An 18,595-nucleotide genomic window follows, 5' to 3' on the forward strand; every position below is an offset into this window, starting at 1 on the left:
GGCCGCACGGGCGCGGGCTTTCTGCCATGTTAGGCACCGGGCGCCGTTCTCGCAGCTTCTTGCGTGCGTTTCGGCGGCGCCCTTCGCTGCGGGGGGACTGGCCGCTTCGCTCCGCGCCGGCGGTTTCGGGCTTGGGGTTGTGCTCCGCGCGCCTGCTTGGTCGCCCTTAAAGCCCGACTATTGTTCGGAAGCCCCGCCTGGGTGGGGAAATGGCACCCCCCACACTTGCCGCCGAGGGGTCGAGATGTTGCCAAACAGCTGCTGCTTTGTGTCTCCCTATCAGGAGTCCCCGGAGTAGGTTTGGGGCACGGCGGATGGATGCACTGGGCGGCGGGGCACGGACGAGGAAGGTGGCTCCGGACGAGCGGATTGTCACCCACCCGGTGGCGAGCGCTCGGCCTCCCTTTCGGCCTGCCAAACTTTTATGAATATTCCTTTTGTGGCAGGGGAAAGCGTAATGAATTCAGCCCAGTTTTCCAGAGAGAAGCGACCCGGCTTTAACAATGGTTTGAGAACTTAATCAATGAGAAAGGCAGGGGGAGGAGGAGGAGGAGGAGGAGGAGGAGGAGGAGGAGGAGGAGGAGGAGGAGCTGACACCATGTCGGGGATGTGGCTGCTTCTCGCAGACTCAGGTAGGGGAGAGGTGGGCAGGGCCGAGCGCAGCTCCTGGGTGGCCGAGTTCGGGGAACTGTCGGTAGCTCTCACCTGTGCCCGCTGCAGCCGCCCCAACCCCCCATCGTGCCCCCATCTCACGCTCTGCCCAGCCCCTGGCGGTGGGGCTCGAGGGGCGCCTTGCGGCCGGCCCCCCTCATCTGGCGTTTTTAAGGATGTGTAAATATTTTGCTGAGCATAAGTGACATCAACAGAATGATATTCCGCAGAGCCCGGGTGTGCAGCGATGATAAATAGATACGGCCAAACAAAGTTTTGATAACCGCGGATTCTCATGGCTCGCTCTGTTTCATTTGGGTCTTTGTTTTTGTTGGTTTAGCATTATCTCTCATCCTCTGGTGTGATCCCTTTATTTAGCTGCTTTTGGAAGCTTCTCTTTAGAACAGAGAGGAAAGCAGCCAGCAGGGAGAAAACAATTCTTAGCCTTGCATGCATCTCGCAAGGTTTTTTTTTGTGCTTTTCCCAGGGAATCTTTCCCAGTGTTGTCTAGGTGGCTCTCTTCCCCCTTTGGAGTCTTCAGAATCGTTTGTTGATTGATCAAGAGACTTACTTAATGGTAACTTTGAAAATGTGTCGTGATGTGCTTTTGTTACAGGAGAGGGGTGGTGGCGCGGGAGGACGCTAGTGGGGAGGCTAGTGTGTGGGAGCCACTCGCCAGGGCAGCATTATGCCCCCACCCGCTGTTTGATCATTTGCGTTTTCTTCTCAAAGAGGAACACGGGCAGCTGTGCCACTTTCAGAAGTCGGGGGTGGGCTGGAAGGCACGGAATCATAAACCGGGTGGCATCCCTCTGCTCCTTAGAAGCCCTCAGAGGCCACCCACCCATCCCGGAATCCCCTCCCCCCAGAAATATCCTACAAATGGCCACTTGTGTCTCATCGTGACTGATGCCCACTAGAGGCATTCCAAGGCAGCCCAGGCACCGTGAGCCAAGTCAGACTGAACTTGGGGTACTTGGCCGCTTTGGCACGAGCCCATGGAACCATGGGGGGTCCTTTATCATGCAAAGAAGCACCAGACTTCCAGCTGTTGAGGTTTGGCCCTAGGAAAACCTGCCCATCTCAGGAAAAAATGAGGAAACAGCTTTCCAGGTGAGGCCGGTTGCCAGTGTAAGAACTTGGTTGGTGGGCAGTTGGGTAGGAACTGTAAAAAAAATAAAAAGTCTTGTAGCCAGAAAACAGCCTCTGAGACAGGGCCTCTGAAAAGCAAGCAAGAAAAAGAAGATGTAAGAGGTGTGTGACGAAGTGTTGCTGGGAGTGCTGTAGCACTAGGAGAACAGATTCGGCTCTAGCTACAGCCCCCCGAAAAGCTAGATAGGACTGGCCTCCCCACCTCCCTCCCATCCTGAATGGAGGTATCCTGTACGTGCAATCTACAATAAGAAAATAGCAAGTGTGTGTTCTCTGGCTCCTTCCCTAACCTTCGATCCGGGGGAGAAGAGGATAGTGGAGGGACATAAATTGGGAAAGGAATTACCATTTGTCGTTGCCCTCTGTCTGCCAAACACTTCACATGTGGGAAACCACGATGTGATGGAGGCATTATTTTATAGATAAGGAATCTTCCAGTCACATGTCTGAGTCCAGACTTCGGTGGTTATGAATTAAAGGGGCAACCTGTCCCTCTAACCCCTCTTCCAAGTCTCTTATTTATTTCTCCCAAAGGCCAGAGCCCTCAGCCCCTACACATTCACAAAATATGGTCCCTAACTTGGGGAGGCGGGGAGCCTACCGGTGAGGCAGCCTAGTCAGCCAGGGTACATGCTTATGTGCCAAGTAGATAGACCCCAGGTAGTCGCAGACTATTTCAGATGGAAACACAATGCCTCGTCATCTTGGGATTTCCAACACCCAACTGTTGCTTGATAAATAAGAGTTGAGTGACTAAGTGATGGAGCTGATGGAGTGAATGGTGGTAGGGCGGCAGCTGTAAGTCATTGTCAAGGGACGCTCGGCAGGGAGAAATCCAGAGATTTTTATATTTGGAGATTTGGAGTTCCTGGTGTCATGCTCTATTTCTAGCTTGGGGTAGGTCCAAGGCGACAAGTTCATGTGATATGGGCGAGAGCATTCCCGTTTTTATAGATGAGGAAACTGAGCTAAGACAGGTTAAATAATTAGCGCGAGGTCAGGGGTAGGACCAAAGGATGGCTGAAGTATATCTGACCTTAACTATCTCTAGCATAAATACACTCTCAATAAAAATGAGATGACGTCTTACCACACAAATGCATCCTGTAAGCAAGTCCCTTAGCCCCTTTCCAACCAGATGGTAGCCTTTAACCCGCTAGAAACTCTGGAGCCGCTGGAAGAATCAGGATTTGAATCCATGTATGATTCTCTTGCCTCCCTGATCAGAATATGCGGGGGAACCTCAGAGAATGAGGCTCTCAAGGAAGGGGAAAGATGGCTAATTGTACTCTCTCTCCCCTGCACAAAAGCCTGTGTGGGATTCTGAATTAAGCCTGGTACGGGGATCAGGGTGCCATCCTTGCTATAGAGTTGGCTGCTCTTGTCTTTGGAGGATGCCTCTGATTACCACTTCTCCCTCCCACCTGTTCATCTGCCTGGATCCCCATCATCTCGTTCTTTCTAGACTCAAGGCATCTCCTTTGTAGCTCCAAATTTTTTCATGAGCCTCTTGAGCCTACTGCTCTCCTGTGTTCTGATGGCGGCCGGTGAGGAGGTGATTTTGGTGGTTGCATTTGTACTTCTGGATTTTGCACATGACCCTCCTTCTCCCTTCAGCCAAGAACACACGCACAGACACACATACATGCGCAAACGCAGGCGCATGTAATTTGATCATGTTTCTTTATCTGCTTCACCAAATTAGATTGCAAACCCAGAATTGTTATTGAAAGAACGTACGTGACTTTGGTGATCTTCTGCCCCAGCCCCTGCCTTGGACAGATCAGAAAAGCTAAGATGGAGGCGGCTCAACCAGCAGATGCCTTGAGTAATGATTATACTCGCTGGCCTTCCCGCTGCTGTGGGGCAGCCCCCCACAATGTAAGCATGGGCCCTGGGCCTCTCATGAAAGCCCACTGGGCTTCTAGAATATCCCAATCCTTGCGATTCCGATTTCTGCTGTGATTCTTTGCTCCAATAATTTGATGGCTCACCCTGCTCTCACCTGTCACTCTTTCTTCCCACAGGTTTTTGGTCTCGCGCTGCATTGTCTAACAGAGCCTTTTATGATGATGGAAATGTCCCATTATCTGCACCATCCCATACAGTAGCCACAAGTCACATGTGGCTATTAGTAATCAGAAGGTGGCCAGTCCAAAGTAGGATGTGCAATAAGGATGACATTCGTGTGTGCTAAGACTTAGCACAAAAAAAAGAATGCAAAACAGCTCATTAATAATTTTCATATCGATCACACAGTGCAATGATAATATTTTCAATATGTTGGTCAAATAAGCTACAATATTAAAATGAATGTCACCTCTTTCTTTTAATCTTTTTAATGTGTCTACCCGAAACTTTTAAGTGGCACGTTTATTTCTATTAGGCAGCGCTTGTCTAGAGCAAACTAAACACCAGCCTGTGCCTTCAGCCTCATAGTACCTCTAGATGTTTTAGGGGGCATAAGCACCCTTTGTCTCCATGGCAGGTGAGAGGCATGGGCCGACTCAGTGGCCACAACAGCCTGGCATCAGGCAACTTTGATTTTCGGTGGCTAAGGCGTCTCTTGGAGGGGTGTGCCTGGCCAAGCCCATCCTCGAGCATGTTCGCTCAGTCAAGCTCCCCTGAGGAATGTGGGCTCCCCAGACTTGATGGAGGTGAGAGAGCAAGGCAGGCGTGGGGATGGGCAGGGCCGGCTTGAACACAATGAGCCCTTTCCTCTCCTCCCCTCCACCTCTCCCCACACCAGGCTGGTGTCCTGGTCCACCGGAGAGCTGTGTCTCCCCCGAGCACCTGCTTTTCTCGACGCCTGGTCTAAGAATATCCTTCCTGGGGATTTGTGCTGTGAGAACAGTGTCCCAAGTAGACACCCCAGTGGCGACAGTGGGTTATTTGGGGCTGGAGCCAATCTCAGAGAAGGAGAAAGGAAAAAGAGGATGCACATAGTTGTTTCCTGACACCTTGATGGAAACAAGAGTGAGGAGACAGATACCGTTTCTGTGAGAGAGACAGAGTAAATGCAGGGAAGCCAAGCCCCACCTCACACACCCCGGTGCTGCAGATGAGGAAACCTGATGGACGGACAGTTCCTGGGGACGGCCAGGGCTCAGTGGGCACCGCGGACCTCCTGGGCCCTTCCCTGGGAGCCGGGCATGGCCCAAGTAGGCGGAAAGAGCTGGAACAGTGAACTTGGGGCTGCGGTGATTTATGGGTCAGGCCCCGTGGCTCTGGCTCCTGAGGGGGCTGCCCCCACAGGGGACCCTTGGCTGACCCCCTTGAGCGCCTCGGAAGGAGCTGGTTTTGTTTCCCATGGCAGAAGCAGACTGTTTACTGGAGCACAGGAAGAATCCGACATTCTGGCGAAAAATAATTCATTAACAGCCAGGGTATTACCAGTTCCCTGGAAAAGCTCCTCCAGCTGCACTGTAGCAACTGTTCTTTTTCAGCAGCAGATTCGGGCCTCGCTGGCAGCCAAGACTGGCTGTGCTTGGGCGTTTTTGTCGTTGTTGTTATTTTTGCTTTTGTGCGTATGGCCACTTCTGCCTTATAATTCAGGGGAAGGCATGGTGGCCGCCGGGGGTCGAAGTGGTGTAGCTGTCACCGTTATGTCCTTCATGGCTCGAGCCTGGAAGCCCTAGGCCGACCCCAGGACCACACGTCCCTCCTGACCAAAGCCCACCCCGTGCCAGCGGCCTTGTAGAGCCACACAGAGTATTCTAGACCTGCAGGAATTTCAGAGGATCTCAACACCTGCTCTCAAGACCCTCTGGAAGCAATTGGCTGAGGGACCCCCACCCCCAGCCCCGCCCTCCCACAGGCACACAACAGCAGGCCGAAAGTCCTGTCTTGGCTGTGTGGGATTCTTTGCTTACTATTAATTGACACAGTGGGGCCAAAGTATATGATTCATCATCCCAGTTTTGAGGGCATTTGGAAAGCCAGGCAGGCGTAGCCAAGAGAATGGGCTGCATGTTTTGCTCACCGAGAAGGATGGAATCTACAGTAAATAAAAAGAAATGATTCAGGAAGCTTTTTATGCTGTGGGAAAAAAAAATCTGCTTTAAAAAAAAGGTTTTTGTCTGCTTGTTTGTTTTTTAATGCCTCATGTTCAGAAATGCATACCCAGCTAGCAAGAAATGGAAAAGAGTGGCATTTCCTTATTTTCGTTTTTTTTTTTTTTTTTTAAACTCTGATTGCAGGTTAAGTAAGATACGATGTATTGATCTTGGTTTTGTATGGGACATAACTAGATAATCATTTTATTTTATGGGATATTAATTTCCATCCATTTAGCCTGATGAAATATGCATTTCAAATGCACCCTGTCTACCCCTGCCATCATCATGGTCTTTCTCTCTCTCTCTCTCTTTTTTTTTAGGAAGAGAGAGCAAGGTGGGGAGGGGAAGTGGAGGGGCAGTGAGGGAGAAAGAGAATCCCAAGCAGCCTCCATGCCCAGCATGGAGTCCGACACGGGGCTCAATCTCACAACCCCGAGATCATGACCTGAGCTGAAACCAAGAGTCAGATGCTTAGGGGCGCCTGGATGGCTCAGTAGCTTGAGCGTCTGATTCTTGGTTTCAGCCCAGGTCATGATCTCATGGCTGGTGGGATTAAGCCCCATGTCAGTCAGACTCCATGCTCAGTGGGGAGGGTTCTGCTTGAATATTCTCTCCCTCTGTCCCTCCCCCTCAAAAAAATAAATATTTTTGAAAAATGAGTCGGTCACTGAATCAACTGAGCCACCCGGGTGCCCCTCTTCACAGTATTTAAGGTTCCTAGGTTCAGACTGAGAACCTATGGCATTTATTTGAAAAGGAACAAACATGTCCTAAGCTAACAAATATGTAAACCAACCTTAGATTTCAAAGAAAACCACGTCTTCTCCCTATGATGACTGCCAGTGATAGGAATATTAAAGGCTAGGCATATTTGGCTGTATATAGAGCACAGTTTCTCCAGCTTGGCCTTGTTTCTCCACCTTGTTGACATTTTAGGCCAGATTTTTTTTTGTTGGGGTCAGGGGACCTGTGTACTGTTGGATGTTAGTAGCCTCTCTGGCCTCTACCCGCTAGATGCCAGTAGCATCACTCCTTGCCACCACAGTTGTGACAACCAAAAATGTCTCCAGACCTCACCAAATGTCCTCTCTGGGACAAAATCGCCCCTGGTTGAGAAACATTGGTCTAGGCCAAGGTTTAATAAGTAATTTGTGGGTTTTGGCAACTTGAGCTTGAAATAATAAAAGACACAATTTGTCCCCCCGATTTTTACGTATACTGTTCGGGGGGCGGGCAACGAATTAACAGTTGGAAGTGGGTCATGTGCCTGATTTCACTCTAAGGTTGGTGGAAAAGTCTGTAAGATTGTATAAGCACAAGAGCTCTTTTTTTTTTTTTTTTTAAGGCAGACAACTGAATAAGGCATAGGTAACTGGGGGTACACTTGTAATAACTGAGGGCTTTTCTGGCTTTTCATAAAGAGAGCCGGTTTATTCCTCCCCAGTTTCTTTTTCATATGCACCCGATTCAGGCATGCCTTCAAAGCCACCAGGCATCTGCGTCTACCCCACCCCCTCTCCACTGTCATTTCTCCTGTAGCATCTTAAGCCTGAGCCAATTAATTTAGCCCTTTAGTGTACTTGGGAGAGCTCTGCGCGTAGCACTGGAATAGACTCATTTCGGATTGTGGCCACCCTTTACCCGCCACTAATTTCTGTGCTTTCCAGTCCTGTTCAGAGAGAGAATGTCAATGGTGGGGAGATGGGGCATTTTTCAAGATTATGGGACCTTCGAATTTAGGTGGTCCTCGCCATCCCTGCCAGTTTTCTCCCTCGCACACACATTTGTTTCCTTGCAGCAGTTCCGCTTGGGGAGCAGAAGTCAGCAGGGCTCCCTCGGGCGGCCGACCCGGTGCTGCCTGCGGGCACGGCGGCAGGTGCACCGCCAAGGCCTTTCTGGGGGAGCCCAGGGGGGCTAGAGGGGAAGGCGGGGGTGGGGTGGGGGGTAAAGCCCAGAAGGAAGCGCGATGGCCCGGAGGCCCCGAGGGGGACCGGAGAGGTGGGTGCTGTGAGCCGGGCAGGTGCCCCGAGGTCAGGGGGCCGCCAGGGGCTGGGCTGGGCTGGGCTGGGCGCGGGGGCTGGCGCGGTGGCCGCGGCGGCCTGAGGAGCTCCGGGGCTCGGGCTCAGCCGTCCCTGGCGTCCCTGGCGCGTGCCAGCTGCGCCCCGGGACACCCCGGCCGCCGGAGGGGGCAGTGAGCTCGGTGCAGGGGACCCGTGCGGCCCTCGCGGCCGGGCCTGGGGGGCGGCTGCGGCCCGGGGAGAGGAAACACGACCGTAAATCTGGGCTTCGGAGGCCAGGGTGGTGGCGCAGAGGCCACCGGGGCCACCGCCGTGTGCCGCAGAAGCAGACAGACAGGTCCAAGTGGTGTGTTGTTCCTCAAAATAATGGCAGTGGCAGTGGCTGTGAAACACATTTAGACCCTTGTCATAAAAATGCAAACAGTCCTCCTGCTATAGGGAAAAGCTAAATAAACTCCATTGCAGCTGTATTAAGTAGAAACAGATTTGAAAATCGGGTGTTTTTTTTCCTGAGACACTTATTTATAGCAGGTTGGGCAAAGGCTGCCACTATCTTTCGCGACTCCGGAAGAGTGTTTTCCAGATGGTCCTTGCTGTTTTTCTCTTTATTAAGCTTAGCTGAACACGGCCTTGCTTGGAAAGGTTCGTAGAAACTGGTGTTTGGTTTTTTTTTTTTTTTTTTTTCAGATTACGATGGCCATTGATTGGCCAACAGATCAATGGATGGGAATGGATTGGGCCTGTGCTGCTGAATTTCCTTTTGCATTTTAGAAATAGGGAAAATACCAAGGAAAGCTCAAAATAGGGGTGCTCCTCTCTTTGGCTACGTACATCAGAGCTTCGGAAATCATTCGGGGCTACGTTTTCTATTAATTTACATTTGCTTTTCTTTCTAAACTAATGCCCCTCTTTTTGTTAAATCTCTCCAACATCACTGTTTCCTTTCCAACATCTAAACAATGTCCAGATATATTTCAGATTGAGCAATTAGCTCTGGCTACAATTTCCCTTTAGGAAAAAGAAAATCACTAACCCGCTAGACTAAATATGAAATCACTGAATGTGAAAATATCAATCTGAGAGCATTTGTCCTAGGATCCTTTGTGGCTTATCACTTGCATTTTAAGAAGGCTGGACACACCCGTACCAAGAAACCTCAAGCTTTATTTTTGCTCTTAGGAGCTGGGCAGCTGGATTTGGGGTCATCCAGGCTGATTCTTACAGCCCAAACCACACAGGGGACCGTTCTGCAATGTTCCATAAGCCATTGGTCCCCACAGACCAGACATGGGACAAAATTTCTACCCATTCTCGGTGAAATGAAAGAAAAGTGAAAATGTAGTGAGTTTCTTTTTTAAAGCTAATAAACCTTTTCCATTTCACAGAACTGTCCTTTATTCTAAAATGGCCTTTCCTGCTTCTCTTGGTGTTAGTGTCTCTTTATGAATGGTCAAGGAAGTACCTGGCATTTGCAGCTTAACATCTTTTTTGACAAAGTCAGAAGTTGTCCAATTTCATGTTGGATCCTCCATTTTTTCGAACGTTACTCATCCAGAACGTTAGAATGTCTGGGATTCACCCGGGAGGCCCAAGTAGCTTATGAAGGGAAGCCTTTGTTATGATTCCTAAGCCAGAAAAACCAACCTGAGCAAGAGCCCTGCTCTGAGTTCCCTTACTCGACTCTTCCGACCCATCAACTGCAGGGAGCTGGCTTTGTCCAGAGCCCACGTGAAGCAGAGTCCTGTCTCCAGAGGAGTTGGAAAGGGAACACTGGCCTCTTGGACATAACATCTGAGCGTGCAGCCTGGGCTCTGGGAGCCTGGACCTTTCATCCCTGATTCTGTTTTCAACTCTGCTGCCAGCTCACATGGGTTCCACCCACCTCCCTCCTCTCCTCAGCCCTGCCCACTGCTCCATGAGCCAGCAGGCCTCAGCAGGTCTCACCCAGGTGTGGCCCTGGTCTCTTTACTGGTCTGCTGTACTCCTGTCCTCGCTCCCCCAGCTGCTCTCCCTCTCGATAAAACTCTCCAGCCTTGTCATCCCAGCTTAAGAACATTCAGTGACTCCCTATTTCCTGATTATTTAAAATAAAACTCCACGTACGAAGCCCTCTTGCCTTTTTCCCAGTCCATTCTCCCTGTCGTGACTGGCCTTCAGTCGGGAGAATGCCTCTGGGTTGTACAATTACTCTGGGTTTCATTTGTTTTCTTATATGGGAAGAGATTTGCAAGAAGGTTACAAGGTCTCTTGGGCATCTTTCTAGATGAAGAACACTGAAGCCTTGAGTCTAATGTAATGGACCATCCCAGGGATCGTGACATTCATGGTTTACAGAAGGGAAGGGAAGAGAAGGAAGGGAGAAAGGGAGAAAGGAAAGAGCAAGCAAAGCAAAGCAAGTCCCACACAAAATGAGGCTCTCTAGCTTCAAGAATTGTAGCCTGACTACAGATCTCTTACATACTGCTTCTGGATGAGGAGGCCACTTTTCCGGCCTGCCGACAAGTGGGTATTGCTTCAGGATGGTACTGCTGACTTCTGCTGCTGAAAATAGAGCCACTTCCACAGGCTCTGAAAATTGCAGTTGAAACATAGTGGAAAGAGTCTATCCTAGCCAACGCAGACTGGCCATTCCATTAGGAAATATCTCCATGGTTGCTCATAAAATCATAATAACAACAACATTACCTATCGTTTATCAAGCTTCTGCTATAGGCTGGCCAGTTGTCCCAGGAGATTTACATTTATTATATTTCCAGCTTTGTAACAACCTTAATAAGATAGACAAATACTATGAGTTTCAATTCATACAGGAGGAGTCAGGCAGGGCTCAGAGAGGGTTAGTAGCTTACACAAGGTCACACAGCCTATAGAGGTAGAACTAGGATTCTCTACAGCCTGGCTCAATAGAACTTCCATTCTACACTAGACATATACCATGTGGTAAGACACTGGCTGTCCAATATGGTAGCCACTAGCTAGAGGTTGCTGTTGAGTGCTAGAAGTGTGACTAGTGTGGCTGAGACCTGACTTTTAAATTTAATTTTTAATTCATTTTCTTTTTAATTTTTTTCTTTAGCATTTTAAGTGTATAGTTAAGTGGTATTAAGTATATTCATAATGTTGTGCATTTGTCACCACCATCTATCACCAGAACTCTTTTCATCTTGCAAACTGAGTCTCTGTACCCATTAAAGGGTAATGCCCCAGGTCCCCTCCCCTCAGTCCCTGGCAACCACGAGGCTACGTTCTTTCTTCTTTCTTTAAAAAAAAAGTGTCCCCTTTCCCCCCACATCTGGGCCTCTGATAACCACCATTCTACTCTGTTCCTATGAGTTTGGCTTTTTTTTTTTAATTCCACATTTTAAGTGAGATTATGAATGTTTATCTTTCCTTTTTAAAATTCTAAATTTTAGAATTTGCACAGGGCCAGTGGCTACTGTAGTGGGCAGCGCAGCTGTAGAGCGTGCTCATTCCACCGCGCCCTTCTGCCCTTCTGCTCCCAGCTGTCCGACATCGTCCTCCCTTTCTCAGAGGCCTGCGGACCAGTGTGCATGCAGATCACCTGGAGGGCTTGCTAAACCACACATTCCTGGGACCAACCCCTGGAGCAGGTCCGGAGTGGGGCCCAAGAATTTGCATTTCTAACAATTTCCCTGGTGCTGCTGGTGCCAGGGCACTTGGTTGAACATTATCTGCCTGGGCTTAAGGACTAACTCCTGCATCCTCCAGTGGCGTGGCCTGGGGTTCACTGTTAGCTTCTGGTACGCGGAGAGCAGTGGTCGCTGGCTCAGACGAGTGGGGAGAAGTGTTCTTCCTGCTGCTGCCCTGGAGACCTGGCCCTCCACCAGCCCCAGCTTTATTTGGGCCACAGTTAGGTTTGATCACTCCCTTGGCGATTCTTCTGGAATGTGTTCATTTTAGTTTGGGGCTCCTTGGGAGAGGGGATGGAGCGCCAGGCGTGGTGAAGGAAGAGGCATGATCTCTAGGAATTATCTGATGTGACAGAAGTCTGGACAGATAAGCCCATTTGTTGTCCAGTCTGCTGTTCTCTGCAATTAAACAGCAGCGGAAAAAGTTAACTAGGAACGAAAAAAACAAGGCAGGTGAAGCAGACAGGTAACAGACCCAGGTCCCCCCGCCCTTGTGTCTTCGTCCTAAAGTCTGTGTCCCTGTTGGAAGGCAAAGGCCATTTGCCCTGGCGCAGGATTGGAGGTGAGGGGGTGTGAACGGCCAGGGGGCCCGGAGAGGCCCCTAGATAGGGGACTGTCCTGTTGGCCACCTTGGCTCTTGATGTAGCTTTCAGCAGTGCTGAGAATGTTGTTCTTGTTTTTTCTTTCTTTTTTTTTTTGTTAAAGGCAGGTGTAAAGAAGTAGCTGAGATTACTCATGAAAGTAGCTGTTAGGCTGTTTTTCTTATGAATATTTATAAAATAAAAGAGCAATGTGGAATCACTTTTTGTCTAAGTGTGCACAGATCTTCTGTGTTTTCTCCCATGGAGCCTGTTCTTTTCTCTCACTGTTTTCCCTCTTTGTTTTGTTGTTGTAGTTGTTTCGTTTTTGGAGAGTAGGAATCATGTGTCTTTTTTTGTGGCTTGGTCTCAAACCAGCCTTCATTCTCTTGAGCCAGGCGGCACTTCCTAAAGTTCATTTTAATCACCATGTTTGACAACCCAGCCCTCCTTGGCTCCTGGCAATGTGCTCTGTAGCACTTAGATGCTGGTAATATGTTTCATACAAAAAAGTACAAACACACAAATTTCTCCCAGTTTATCTTTTTCCAAAAGCGAGTCTTCAAAGGCGTGAACTCCAGGCCCATTTCTGCTATTATAGGGGCTGTGTCCCTGTTAATCGGTGGTGAAATGTCAATTTCCTGATTTGAGTACTTCCGTCATCTCACTTAGCTCTGTGCCATCTCCCCATGAAAGAGTTCGGCAAACCAGAGCTCCCCAGTGGGCCCCACCCCCCACCCCTCTTGTCTCTGTCATCACCACTCATCAGGGCTAAGACCCACTTTCCTCCAGTCAACTGGACCTATCCTCAACTCTATTTGGGACATTTAGAACATGAAGCTCTTCATCCCTCAGTTGTATGGGATGTTTCTTTCCTTCCTTGAAATCTGTTGCTTGCCTCCATCTGTGTAGTGACCAATGCCAAATGCCCTTTTCCTTTCTTTAAAAAAAAAAAAAGATTATTTATTTTAGAGAGAGAGCCTGTGAGCCAGGAGGAGGGGCAGAGGGAGAGGGAGATCGGGAATCTCAAGCAGACTCCACACTGAGTGCAGAGCCCGACACAGGGCTCGATCTCACCACAATCCCGAGCTCACAACCTGAACGGAAACCAAGAGCTGGGTGTCCAACCAACGGCACCACCCGGGTGCCCCTGTCCTATTCCTTTTTACCACTTGCGTGGATGGTGTGAAGAACTTCAGGTTTTCCAAATCCACGATGGAGCTGAAGCACCTGGCCTGGAATCTAATACACGTGTTCCCACTTAAACCACACAGGAATGTTTTGGAATAGCTACTTTAATTTGTAGATGAGGAAAGGGAGTTTGTGGATGATGAGCAGAAAAGGTGGGTGGGGCCCAGATGGTAGTGAGTCTTGTTAGTCTTGAGAAAGAACTTGAACTTTATCCTGAACACTTTCATAGAGGCCAGTGACTTTATCTACTCTCTGTGTTTGGTTTTTTGTCCTAGTGGAGAATGAACTGGGGCAGGAGGGAAGGAAGACCCAAAAAAGGGCTCTGTTGCAGTAATCCCAGAGAGCAGTGACCTTGAACTGAAGCAGCATAGCGGTGGAGGCAAGTGCTTGGACTGTAGAAGCTTTTAGGAGGCCGGCTATGGGATTGGGTAATGGCTGGTAGGTAGAGTAAATGATAACACACTGGTTTCTGTCGTTTAGGCCCCTTGACGGGCCAGGGAACTCAGGAGAGGGGAGAGATTGGGCATCTGGGGCCTCCCTCCCTTTGCAGTCAGGCGAGTGAGCAGACACTCTTGGCATTGGCCCATGTAATCATCTGAGCCCCAAATTCCGAAGAGAGTGTGTTGAAAACAGTGAATGGGCCAAAAAATGGGGGAGAAAAGGAAAACCTGACAGATACAGTCAACAGCCAGAGCACCTTCAGTCAGCAGCTTTAAATATACTTTCCAAATTCATGTACTTTAAATAGGCCAGAATTTGTAAGCGGTGGGGGGCACAGAGTAATCCCGCCAGTTCACGCCTTGACTGGGCCCAGCTGGAGGAGAAGAGTTGGCTGATGGCCTGCCACCAGGGTGACCAACTGTCCTTCGTTTGCTCAGGATTGAGAGGGTTCTGGAGACATGAGATTCAGCTTTAAAACCTGGGCATTCCTGGGCAAGCCGGGGTGAGCTGGTCGTTCCATTCGCCAGGGGACATGTCTTAACACGGGCAGCTGGGCTGGTTGGGGCCAGAGCAGTGAAGACTCAGTTCTACCTGGGGACTCGGTGTGGTGATGGTACCACAGAGCAGAAGGGGAGCTTGGGAATGGAAGAGGCCAGAATGTGTCCCAAGCCCTCTCATATCTTCTCTGGGTCCAAATGAAAGTCTTATCTTAAAGTAAGAGCCTGGAGACTCCATTCTGCCTTTCTGGAATCTAGTTTGTGCCACATCCTCCTCCTCGTAGCTGCACACACACACACACACACACACACACACACACACCTACCCCCCCACCCCCACCCCCCCACCCCCACCCCCCGCCAACCCAGCATTTGGGACTCGCAGGTCCTTAATCGGATGTGGGAATATCTTAAACTGGGTCTGAGGTGGGCAGAACAGTTTCTTTACTTAATACAATCCTACATCCTTGAAATCGTGGTCAGAAAAGACTTTTTTTATTTTAAGAGCAGCAAAATGCAAAATCATTGGTAGCGGTAGACCATTTGGATCTTCATTTGCAAAGGAACTATAGCCCTCCATTATTCATAAGTCTTTTGAAACCAAATGACAAATTTTTTGTCTTCAAAAGCTTCCCTTCCCCACCCCCACCACAAGTATTTCTCTTGCAAAATAAACCTCAGTAAATAAGCAGACAACATGTTGTAAATGGTAGGACAGAGGAACACTTGGAATAGAAAGCTAACGAAATGGATTTTTCCTGTGAAGGCCTGGCCTGGCACAAGCCTCCAGCTCCATCCAGAAATGCAGAGGGAAACAGAGGGTGAGGTGACAACACTCCTCTGACACCAGTGACACCAGTGACAGGGAGAAGCATCTGAGTCCATTCTCGTGAGCGGCAGCAGCAGGAATAAGGAGGAGCTCAGTGCGGGGAAATAAAAGAGAAAGGGAAAAAAATAGAGGGACATGTGAAAAAAAGTAAGGTTTAGATTCTTCTGGCCATGTGGCTCAGGTAGTGAAGGGGCCAGAAAGGCCCCAAACGGGACTTGGGTCTTTGGAAAGAGCCTCCAATAGTCCCCTGTCCTCCAGTGAGTCCGAGAGTGAAAATGAGCTTTGTCATTTCTCTGTGCCCTTCTGTATCACTTTATGAGGAGTGGGTATTAGTTCTAGCAAAATCGCCTGCAGTATATTCTTACCCAAGCATAAAGGACATAGTGGGTAAAAGCTTAAATAATAGTATCAGCATTTTAAGAAGGTTTTTTATTTCACATACATTTTTAAATAGGTCAGAATTTTTAAGCAGTGGGGGCGTACGGTTTATTCTTTTCTTGGTAATGTTTGACTGTCCATGGCAGCTATACCAGCTGTATGGATGAGAGAAGTCCTAAAAATTACCCATCACCGACCTTTACTTTCAGATTTTGATCTAAAATCCTAACATACATACAGAAAGGTACGGGTGCTGTTAAGTGAACAGCTTGAAGAATTTTCACAAACAGCACACCCAAGTCACCAGCACCCCGATGGAGACAGGGGCCACACCAGCCCCCCAGAGGGCCCCTCCGCACAGCCTCTTCATTACTTCTCACCAACAGTATCCACTGTCTTTCAACAGCATAGATTAGTTGTGTCTCACTCGGAATTTTTCTGTCATAGCCTTGTGTATGATTATCCACCCCCCCAAAAAAAGTCCTTGTTTTTTTTTTTTAGGGAGGAGGGCAGAAATTTTGTAATGGTTTCCTTTCTCCTGCTGCCCTGAATTAGGCCTGTTCAACAGGAAGTTTCCGAGCTGGGTCCCTGCTGGTGCAGGGTTTGGGGCAGGCTGGTCCCTGCTGCCCAAGACGATGCCCGGGCTGTGAGCCAGTAGCCTGCCCTTGGCATCACCTCTGCCAAAGGCAGCCACCACACCCGCCTTATCTGGCCCATGAAAGCCTCTGTCAGATATTGCAAAGGCACGTGTCTTTGAAGACAGGACAACAAATGGCTGAGAGGTCCCTGAACGTATTGGCCCTTCTGGAAAAGGAGGTCAGTCACAACCATTACAACAGCACATCCAACGTGCTGGGGTTTTTTCCACCTTCCAAATGAGAGTGCGATGGATTAATTCCGCTTCTTCGCAGGCATCGTCGAAGCTTTCGACGTGCTTTCTGCCCCCTTTTCTTGCTGCAGGAAGCAAGCAGTACGAGTGCGGGAATAAAGCTATGGAACATACATCGTAATGTGTCTGGAGCAGCATCAGAAAAGGACTTATTTGTTCTCCTGGGCTGTGTAGTGCCGAGTGATTGAATGCTCGCCAAGCTGTCAGTTTTATGAAACAAATTCCCTAACCCCCTTGGCCCAGAGCTTTGCTCAGCCTGAGATGGAAAAGAAATAACTTTTAATAGAAAACTCATTGCTAAAATCTAAGATAAGATTTCAGAGTTACTTCTCTCCTAAGAATAAAATGAAATATTGAAGAAAGCATTTTGATGGGGGACTCTTAGGGAACCTTATTTCTCGGTTCTTGCTTAACAAACTATGTTAATAAAAATATTTAGACCTTCGTGATGCATAATGCATTTTTATTCCTAGTGAGCTAGCCTGTTTGTATACACAGATGTTTCCTGTGGTCCTTCTATCATTGCTTCTGCTTTTTTTTTTTTTTTGAAACAATATTTCTAGCCGGAAACAGAATCTTAGGTTAAGAACCTAAGCCCCTCACAGACCCTGTTAGTTTGAGTGAGGGTATTTTTATTGCTAGATTTGAGACTTGGTGGGGGAGAAGGTGGAGGGGGGAATCTTCTTTTATTCAAAAACACAGAAAACACTTTGAATAAAAAGATAATTCAATGAATCCACGGTATGGAGACATTACTAGACAATTCTTCCTTGGCTTCTAAATTAGACCTGGCCAGTTTGTCCGGGCACATTCATTACTGAAGGGCTGGCCAGCTTTTTAGTCTCCGTTCTTACTGTCAAAGCCGCTGTGAGTAATGCCTGCCCTTTCATACAAACCTTAGGTGTGTTCGACTGGGTTTTACAGATTTTCCAAAGCATTGTTCTCGCAGAGCTGCAGTTTCCTTTCCAGCAGCAGGAACACTGTGGCAAACACAGCTCACCAGCCCAGTTTCTCTGCCACTCTTAGGAGCACGTGGAAATCAATTAAAAATAAAATCCATAGGCCAGTTGTGCTAAGGAAGGAAATGAGGTTTTACACATCAGCACTTTTCAAAAAAACAACAAGAAAAAAACCCTATCTTAATTGAAAAATGGCACAATGCCCTAATGAAAAATGAAGCTTCAGGATTCAGTCTTTAATATCTCACTGATGAGTGCGTATTTCCTCCTGTGGCTACCCCTATGAGCGAATTTTGAAAGAATCAGGCAGTGTGTTGAAATAAGATATCACTCGGCGTGACTGTTGGAGTGAGGCATCGCCCTGTCTGGCTGACTTGTCAGTTGCTGCCTAAATGCCAGGAGAGGAAGGTTCTGGTTCTTCGGGGCTTTATGTCCTTTAACATTGTAGTATTTCATTTCTCTGTTATAATAAAAGTACATATTTATTTGAGGAAATGTATACATTTAGAAAGGCAACAAGAAGAGAATAAATACCATTTGTAATCCTGCCACTATCAATGACTTTGGTTCCAATCCTTGAGTCTTTTTTGCCTATACATATATCCTCTCTCTTCTCCAGGAATTTGGAAGGTATATTCCACAAATTGATCCCCCCCACCCCAAACTTCTGCTAACATACGTTTCTGTAATTATCAACATCAAGAATGAAAAGGTATGTATTTTATTACCTCTTATGTGTGACGCCAAGTTTTGGGATATTGACTCCTCCCCCTTTCACTGTCCCCACTGTGCTCCCCACCACCAAGTCTCATTCACTGCCATATCCCCAGCACCTAGAACAGCACCTGGCACCCAGCCATTGCTTCAGAAATACCGTAGAAGCAATGAATGAATGCTGAGAGTTTATCCTCACATGACGTCCAGGAGGTGAGCACTGACTCCTGAGGCCAACCTCTTCCCCCCTTCGTTTGCTGCCTCTCCCGACAAGTCCGATGAAGCGAGCTACGAGTCCCACTGCTGCCTGCTGGCTCCGCTTTCCCTGAATTCCCATGTGGGGAGGCAGGGAAGGGTGAGCACCCAGTCTTCACTCAAATAGACCAAATTCCCAGGTCTTCAGATTGCTACGGAATGGGGCATGTGTCTTCATCTCTCTGCACGGCAGAGATGCCACCCGTAAACTGTAGACACTAGTGTTATTCCAGCTTCTCTTCCCAATGACAGCACAAATAAGGAGCCTTTGGGGGGCCCTGGACATTTCCTTTCGTGTTTCCAGTCGCGCCATCTGATGGGTCCAGGAGAGTTCC

General features: G+C 48.5%; 1 protein-coding gene and 1 long non-coding RNA gene across 17 annotated transcripts in view; both read left to right on the top strand.

The window, feature by feature from the left end:
• The window catches only part of RAI2 (retinoic acid induced 2), a 388,421-nt gene that overhangs the window by 328,462 nt on the left and 41,364 nt on the right, over window positions 1-18,595 (top strand). The window lies entirely within an intron of this gene.
• Window positions 40-4,129, top strand: LOC140628146 (uncharacterized). The gene is made up of 3 exons (XR_012026528.1): window positions 40-294; window positions 3,509-3,684; window positions 3,831-4,129. It is a non-coding gene; the product is annotated as an uncharacterized lncRNA (long non-coding RNA).

Source organism: Canis lupus, chromosome X (assembly GCF_048164855.1).
Source record: "Canis lupus baileyi chromosome X, mCanLup2.hap1, whole genome shotgun sequence".
Classification (NCBI taxonomy): Eukaryota; Metazoa; Chordata; class Mammalia; order Carnivora; family Canidae; genus Canis; species Canis lupus.